Source organism: Belonocnema kinseyi, chromosome 9 (assembly GCF_010883055.1).
Source record: "Belonocnema kinseyi isolate 2016_QV_RU_SX_M_011 chromosome 9, B_treatae_v1, whole genome shotgun sequence".
Taxonomy (NCBI): Eukaryota; Metazoa; Arthropoda; class Insecta; order Hymenoptera; family Cynipidae; genus Belonocnema; species Belonocnema kinseyi.
This window is the reverse complement of record NC_046665.1, coordinates 59,437,542-59,446,732: the sequence shown is the minus strand read 5'-3', so window position 1 is coordinate 59,446,732 and position 9,191 is coordinate 59,437,542.

Here is a 9,191-nt window from a genome sequence, read left to right as displayed (position 1 = left end):
TTTTAATCAAAATAAGCTATAATTTAAAATTTAAAAAAAAAAAAACAGATTAAATCATCAAAAACGAATTTCCGACTAAATAATTGAGTTATCACCTAAAGCAGATTAATTCTTGACCAGACGACAGTGGTGTGGAATAGAAATTTACTGTTCGTAATCGCCCACAGGACGTATTTCTTAAACGATTTGAAACTTTTGTTTAGAAATGCTCAGGATTAAATTTTTAAGAGAATTCTAATTGGCTATTTTTCAATTTTTTCACAGAGCAGCAATATATAAACAAATATGGTGATAAAATTGACCATTTCAGCTTTGTGAATTTTTATTTGAAAAAACACAGATAGAAACTCACTATCAGCCGGAATTGTGGCACCTGCATTTATTAAAAATAATTAATTCTCATAATATTTAACTTGATTATTATAAACGATTTTGATGAACAGATTCTTATTAGTGTTTTTTCCCATGGAAAAAAATGTTTTGCTTCAATTTAGTTGCTAATATTTTTCATAAGAGTCATAATTTGTAACAAAAAATTAACATAAGGTAACAATTACTGTTTTTATAAACATTTTTATAAAAAAATTCTTTATAAATGAGTTTTTCACATAGTTAAATTTATTTTTCTAAATAAAAGTGATTCACAATTTCTTCAAAGCCATTTATATTATTATACGAGTGACATTTATTGAACGGATGAACCAATGAAATTAAATAAAAAATAATTTATGTGATTTTTATAAACAATTTTTTTTACAATTATTTTTATCAATTGTGATATCAACTTTGAAACTTATACAAATTTTTAGTTGAAAATTATGACTCTTATGAAAAATATTAGCAACTAGGCGTTAAAAAAAATTTGTTTCTATGAGAGTAAAATACTGATAAGAATTTTTATATAAAAATTGTTCATAATAATAAAATTAAACATTATTAGAATTAATTATGTTCTATGAATGCAGATGCCATAATTTCGGGTAAAAGTGACTTTTTATCTGTATTTTTTTTTGAGGTATAACAATTCACAAAGCTGAAATGGCCAATTTTGTCACCTTATTTGTTCTGTGGACAAATTTAAAAATAACAAACCAGAATTTTCTTAGAAATTTAATGATGAGAATTTCTGAAAAAAAGAAATTTTAAAATCGCTTAAGAAATGTGGGCGATTATGAACAGTAAATTCCTATTCCAGTCCACTGTCAGACGACTGCTTTTTTAACCAAAAATGGATTTTCTACTAAAAAAGACGATTTTTAAACCAAAATATAATAGTAGGCTTTTTAACTGAAAAGGAAGAATATTCAAACAAAATAGTTCAATTTTCTCATTGAGTTCTATTAATTAAGTGCGCATTTAAATTGAAAACTGAGATAAAGGTAAAAGACTGCTATAAATAAATAGGAATTTTGATCACGTATAGACTGAATAATAGGAAAATAGGGGAATGAGTGTAAAGAATTTAATTAAATTTGAAATTAATCGATTCAGAGATCGAATCAGAGACTTTACGAGGATCTGATGACGATTAATTCAATATAGTACAAGTACTATTTAACTGCTCAACATGTGCACAAATTTCCATTTTTGCATTTTTGGAGGTCTTAAAACGGACTTAATAAAATAGTTATTAGTTTCTCGTAGACCCTCTATTCAGTACTTCTGATTTTAATGTGCATGCGTTGTAGAACGCGGTTTTTTGAAGAGCAAAAATTCCTATTAAAATATTCTTAACAAATAATCATTATTATATGTACAGAAATTGTATAACCGTCTATCTTCTTACTTGTATCGAATGCAGAATAAAACAAAAATGTCATTTTATTGAATAAAATAAATATTTAGTAGATTATCCTATATTCAATAAATTCTTAATAAAAATTTTGTTCTTTGTTCGTTGATTGAAAAGGTAGATTGATGTTATATTTTTGTATACATAGTAATGAATAGTTATCAAGTAAATTTTAATTTTTTCTATTTCAAAAAATACCCAAATTTTTGTTTTAAGTTTATAAAGAAAAGTTCTGAATTACTATAATGAAAATTGAATCATTTTATTCCAGTATATTTTATTGACATATAATTAATACCATAAGTCATATATGTACTGTTGTTTAACTGAAAAATTAATTAAAAAGACGTTCAGAAATAATCCGCCCAATTTATTCTGTCGGATTGAGATTTACTCGAGTCGTGCGAAATATCTTGATGCTCGGGAATCCGTAAAGCATTTGTTGATACTGAATGTATAATTTTAGATTAATTGAAATAATGTTTATTAACCTAACAAAGCAATTTTAATAGATTGATATTTCATAAGTTCACGTAGCTTGGGTGAATTTAGACACGGTATATATTTTAACATCGTCATCAATTTTTAATTCATCAAATTATCGTATGGGAAACAATGAAACGAAAAAGTGCAAAGTGTTAACTTTAGCATTTTTTGGACAAATGTCAGATTCACATAAAATGTGAATATCTGAGAAAGGAGATGTCAGCAATTTAAATAAACATTTAGAAAGTTGTATAAAATTGTGGACAAACTATTATTAATGAAAAAGAATGCCGGAGTCAAATCTCAGAAGTGCTAAAAGGCATTATTATTTCAATATTTGTGGTTAATTGTATTTTAATAAATTAATCGATTCGTACGTTCATTCCTAAATTGAAATGATCACTTATGTAGTCCTAAAAGAAATTGGCCTAGCGTTACTTTTCAGAAACTACTTTAGCACTTTTAGAAGTTGGGGCGGGGGTTAAAAAGTCATCTTTTCTATCAAAAATTCAAATACTTACTTAAAACTCACTTTTTTAGTTTAAGGTTCATCACTTTGGTTAAACATTTAACTATTTTCATAGAAATTAGTTTCGTGTTTAGTTGAAAATAAATTTCTTGAATTGACAATTATAATCTATTGCACTTATGGTTACAAAATTAGCTTTTTAAATTAGAAATGGTAAAAATGGAATCTTCTTTGAAATACTCTGAAAAAGAAAATAATTTTTATTCTAGGTATTCATAATTACAGTTAAAAACTCAACTATTTGCTTTTAAATAAACTTTCATGTTAAAAAGTATACTGTTTTTTACGAAATTCAGCTTTTTGGCTTGAAAATTTAACAATTAAATAGGAAATTAAACTATTTGGTTTAAACTTTATAATGTATATTGTATAAGTTAAAAATTAAACTTTTTGGTAGAAAATTATTTTTTTAATTTTTTACTAAAAAATAGTCGCCGTTTTGGATACAACATAGTCGTCTTTTTGGAGAAAAAAATGAATCTTGTGTGTTGAAAATTCAACTGTTTGGTAGAAAATTTAAATCTTTTTCTAAAAAGCCATCTTTGTGGGTAAAAAGTTATTCTTGTTTGTTAAAACTTCAACTTTTTTGATGGAATTTCAACTATCTTGTTAAAAATTCATCTTCCTTAGCGTCAAATTATCGCTTTTTTGTAAAAATTCATCGTTTTTGATTTTCAAGTTCACTTCTCGATTTAAAATTAACTGTCTTCATGAAAATTCATATGTCTTCTAAAAAGTTTGTCTGTTAGTAATGAAAATTCAAATATTTGAATTTTTATATTTTTTGTTTGAAAATTTGACCATTCGATCAAAAATGCATCTTTGTGTGCTTAAAATTCAAATATTTGATTAGAAATTTAACTATTTTATTGAAAATCTAATTATTTTTGAAAAATTGAACTATTAGGTTAAAGTCATCATTTTTTGTCAAATATTTAACTACGTTGTTAAAAATTCATATTGAAAAATTCTTCCACTTGGTTAAAAGTTCATCTTTCTTATTTGAAAAGAACCTTATTTTTTAAATTTAACCGCCCTCCAAAAAATTAATCTTTTTTACTTCGAAATTGTACGATTTTTGGGAAACCTTGTCTGTTTCATTCGAAAGTTTTACTATTTGGTCCTTAATGCTACGTTCTGATAAAAGTTAAGTTTTCTTTTAAATTTATCTCTTTATGTTCAAAATTCATCTATTTAAGTAGAAAATATCGTAGACTCTGTCTTTAGCCAACGGATACGTTAATTTCGGGGAAGGGGGAGGTTAACAAATGATTTAACATCTCCTTGCAAATAATTCGTTCTTTTTTCCTTTGCCGATTCTTTGCGTCACTGCAGCCAACTTTTTATTTGAGTAGAATTGTGTCCTACACTTAATTCTGCACCTGGAACATCTTTGGCATCCAAATTAATTTTCAAAAATTGCACATTTGTGCACATTTTTTTCTCTGCTTGTCAAAATACCATAACATGTCAAAATTGTCTGCTACTTGAACTTGCGTACGTCACGTAGACAATCGGATTGGCTACAGCTGGAACGTTTATTTAAAATGATGAAATATGCAAGTAACTCTTTGCAACAAACAATTAATTAATATGAACAATTCTTCGATCACAAAACAGACTTATAAAGTAAAAGTTAGGATAAATATTTTATTTTACTAGTTTAAAAATAAATAATCAATTTTTAATTTAAAGGAAGAAATAACTTTTTCATCACAAATATAAGTTTAAAATAATTTTTAATTTCTTTATGCACTTCGTAATTATTGTTTGTTGTAAACAATTATAAACAAATAAAAAATCATTTTGAATAAGAGCGTCAACGGTAATCGATCCAGTAAATGCGCGCGAAAAAATTAATTATAATTAATTAAATATTAATTAATTATTAAATCATTAATTTTTAGCTTTGTATGTACAAATATAAATGCTTTGAACTATTTTTTCTGATGATTTATATACCGAAAATTAATTTTAATATAAAATAAATAGAAATATATCACTTTTAAATATTTTCCTGTAGTTCAAACTCAATAAAAATCATTTTAATGTCAACATTCCTTATATATTATTGTTAGAACATGTTGGAAATACAATCCCATTATTGTATATCGCACATTGTATGGTGAGATAGTCGGGAAATTTACAGTGACTCTTCAGAAAACAGCCAAATAGTAGATATTTAAAAAAATTTTGAAACTTTAAAGTCAATTAGGGAGGGTAAAAAATAGGTTAACGTAATTATCGCTATACATGTATAAATCGACTTGCATTGAACTATTTTTATTGATAATTTAAATCTAAAAAAAAAATTTGTTCAACTTTGAAGAATTTCTTCATTTTTTGAGATTCTTAGCTACGTCTCCGATGGAGAGACAGAAGGAATTTTTAAATGAAATTTTAGAGGAGTTTTTGACTGTCAATAGAAAGTTTTTAATGCTGTTAGAACTTCACACAAACAACCTTTTTTCGATTGTATTTTTGTAGAGGAGAGTACTCGAATATGAGATATTCTCGTAATATGAGACAGCGGGGTATCAGCTAAACTAAGAGACCCACTCTGTTGGTTCTATCACTAACTTGTAGCCCTTGAAGAAAGAGTAATTTCGTGGCATAGTCCATTTTTCATTGGGGTTCTAAAGATTATAGGCGAACTTTTTGTGAAATCGATGGTGGTCGAGTTCTTGGAAGGGAATTCTTTAAACCCTATTTATTATTCATTAAATATGCATTTAGCAGTAAAGTTTGCTTGGAGTGATGGGGATTGAATAACTAAGTAGGAAAATATCGATATTGTTGAAGTTTTTCAATGTACAAGTCAAGCATAGTAAGTGTGTAGCTGCACGGTGTGGTTCTCATAATATGAGATACCTGTGGTTTTTATAACACTGTGGCTGCGCGGGGGAAACTGGATACGAAAGTGTTTATGACTACTGCAAAAACTAAATATATTTCAATAGCAGTAAATTTATGCTTCGGAAACACAGAATAAAGTTTTTCATTAAAAACAATACTTTATTTTTCATTTTATTAGCTATTTCCTGGGGTATCTCAAATTGTGAGAATAGCTTGACGAGTTTGGAAAAAGCACTTTTTTACATTTTTTGTATTTTCAGCATAAAAAAATGCTAATAAAATTTCTTATTTAAGCTCCTTATGGCAAACTAAATTTCCTTTAAAATGACCTATACTACTTTTAAATTCAGTCCATAGAATTCCGGCAAACACGCCAGAGTTAGTATCTCATATTTGGGTACTCTCCTCTATTTATATGAATATAGATAATGCAGTGTATGTTGGATTTTCTGTCAATAAAAAAAAACTCAAATAAATATATTCTCAAACTATAATATTCAGTAAATTTGGATAAATTGTCGCATCAATATATTATAAGTAATAGTTTTGAAAATTCAAAAATATTTATTCATTAATATTTTAATAAGACTTAAGAGAATCATACAAGGAAGACGAGTATTAAGAAGATCTAAAAAAAAATTCATTCAGCAGCATGGAGAATATAAAAAGGACCTATATTTCGACTCGGGCAACTATAAAGACTTGCAATTTGAAAAGATTAAATCGATGTATACGGATTCACGAAAAGAGAAATTGTTTAAATTAAGGTCTATTATTTACTATTTTTTAATTAATCACTAATTTTTTGAATATAACGCTTTATTGAGAAATTATTCCATTTTGAATATCCTGAATTAAAAGAGCACAACCTTTCTAGTTTTCTATTTCAATTTTAAAAGTTTCATTGTGATTAAAATTCCAACGAAGTATAGCGAACTTTTGAGGTTCAATGAGTCCATTGGTTCTAATTTTCTCAAAACCGCCGAAAAAGTCTCACGATCAAGTCTCAATTAAAAATTGAATAATTTAATTTCAATATTCAGAAATTAAAAGTGCTTGAGACTTGAAACAGTTCGATAAATTTTATTTTTTGAATTTTAGAGATAATTGACTTTTTAAGTTTTCAAATGAAGAATTTTTATATTACCACTAAGAAAATTCCTAATTTTAAATATTTTTATTTTAGATTTAAATTTGTCATTTTTACTTTGAATAATTAATTCTTCATCATTCTTATAAAAAAGTACCCTTTCAAATTCCTTTGAGTGATTTTGAAATTAGTTAATACTACTTTCTTTTAATTTTTGCACTGACTAGTAAAACGAAATTTTCAGTTAAACGAACCGGTCAAGTATACCTCTAGGGATAGTATTACGCGATTTTCCGTAACGTTAGCCCTGCACGAGCTCAAAAAAGATTAGTCCAACGGAAAATAACGTAATAGTAGACAGTTCGTTTTATTTTTCAACAACTTTTAATCACCATTTCTACACGATAACAAAAAAGGGAAAGTAGATTCGAAACTTATTCTCAAGAATCGTTTACAAACTGCATTGGAAAATAAAAGAAGATGAATGTGAACAAGAATTGATGAATAATTGTGCATAATTATGTAAAGCCTTTATTTGTAAATGTATTTTAATTTATTGCAAACGCTTCCCCTTAACTTTCTTTCTTTTGTTGAAAAAAATATTGCTATATATATTTTTTATTTCAAAAAAGATTTTTAGAGGTAACTGAAAAAAATCTAATTATAAAATAAAATCAAATACTGATTTTTTATAGTGTAAAGATTCTTATAGTACTTTGAAATAAATTTTTACCGGTCATTTACATAACTAGTTTTTCCTATCGATATCCTTATCGATTTTACTGGATTATTAATTGCTAAAAATAAGACTTGATCTAAAATGATAGCTAAAAATATATATTGATCTACTATAGGAATTTTTGAACTGTGAAATTGTGTATTTCTTGTGTATTTTGAAGTTCAAGATTTTTGTCTACCACCCGGTATAAATAGTTTGAACATATTCATTTTGAAGAATATTCTCCTTATATTGACGAAGAAATGCGGTGCATTTCATTTCACAAAAAAATTTTAGGAGCAATTGCAGAACAATAATTGTAATTAATAACAAATACATTTAGGGTTGCAAGCATTTTTTAGTGTTAAATTTCTATTTTTTCAAACTCAAAACTAAGAAAATGATTTGTCAGATCTTTAATGGCCTGACAAAACCTCTAGACTCTAAACAATTGTTTGTTTAATGAAAGAAAATATACGAAGAAAGAAATTTAAGGGCTAGCGTTTGCCAAATTCAAAATCACACATTTGAATTTGACAAGAAAATTAAGTATTAATTTCTACAAAGAGAATTTAACCAAGATAGTGAAATCCTGTTGATAAAAAAAAATTTTTTACACCTAGAAGCAGAAACAAATACACATAGACATAAAATTCAAAATGACAAGAAGCCGAGAAGAAATCAATGTGCATAATAAAATTGCAAATCATTATAGTGACTGACGTCGAAGAAGTAAATAATTGTTAAATGTCCGTTCATCAAAAGATGGACCAACATATAACGCCGTTCCCCTTTTCCTTTTTGGGTATTTGTGCTCGAGACCCTAAATCAGATATTAAAACCAAATACGCGAAAACTAGATTTTCCTCAACTTCTCCATTACCTCAAGCATTTTTCATTAATTTGATATTGTTAACAGGTAAACAATTCAAAGTTTCAAGGATAATTTTTTTATCTTCAAAATGTACCTCTGGAATAATACCTGCTTTATCCAGGATAAATATCGTACGCACTCGAGAATATTTCACTCTGGATCTACCTAGTTACAACTAAACATTCATTCCAGAAAAAATTGCCTACCTTCCTATAGCTAGAATTAAAAATGCAAAAGAAAAATCACACCAACACTCTTCCTCCACGGTTCTCATTCACACTGCCCCGGTGCCAAAAAGCCTAACCTAGGGATTCTTCCGGGGACTTATCGTGCACCTGAGGTTTAGTCCACGTTAGGGCATTTTTCACAAATACAATACTCACACAAAACCTGAAAAGAGAAAACATCCTAGTCTAAAGATTAGTTATTATATTTAGTAAACAAAAAATTCTGCGGCAAAATGATTTGTAGTAATATGGCACAAAAATACATCATATACTAAGTTTAATAACAAATTAATTTCAATTGCAAATACTTCTACTAAATTTTATAAATATTTGAATGTCCTGGAAACAAAATGAAAACTGATTCAAAAAGGTTATTTATTATTATTCAAAAGGTCTCTAAAAAATAAATGTTGATTTAAGTAATATGGCACAAAAATAATATATCATGTACTTTCAATCAAAAATTAATTTCAATTACAAATGTTTCTGCTACATTCAGGGTGCCCAGCGGAGATCTACGATAAAATTCCCGTAGGCTTTTTGAAAATTAACAATTTCTCATAAGAATAATTTTTGTGGCAATTTATTGGGGTTTTCTAAACAAAAATGATTTTTAATA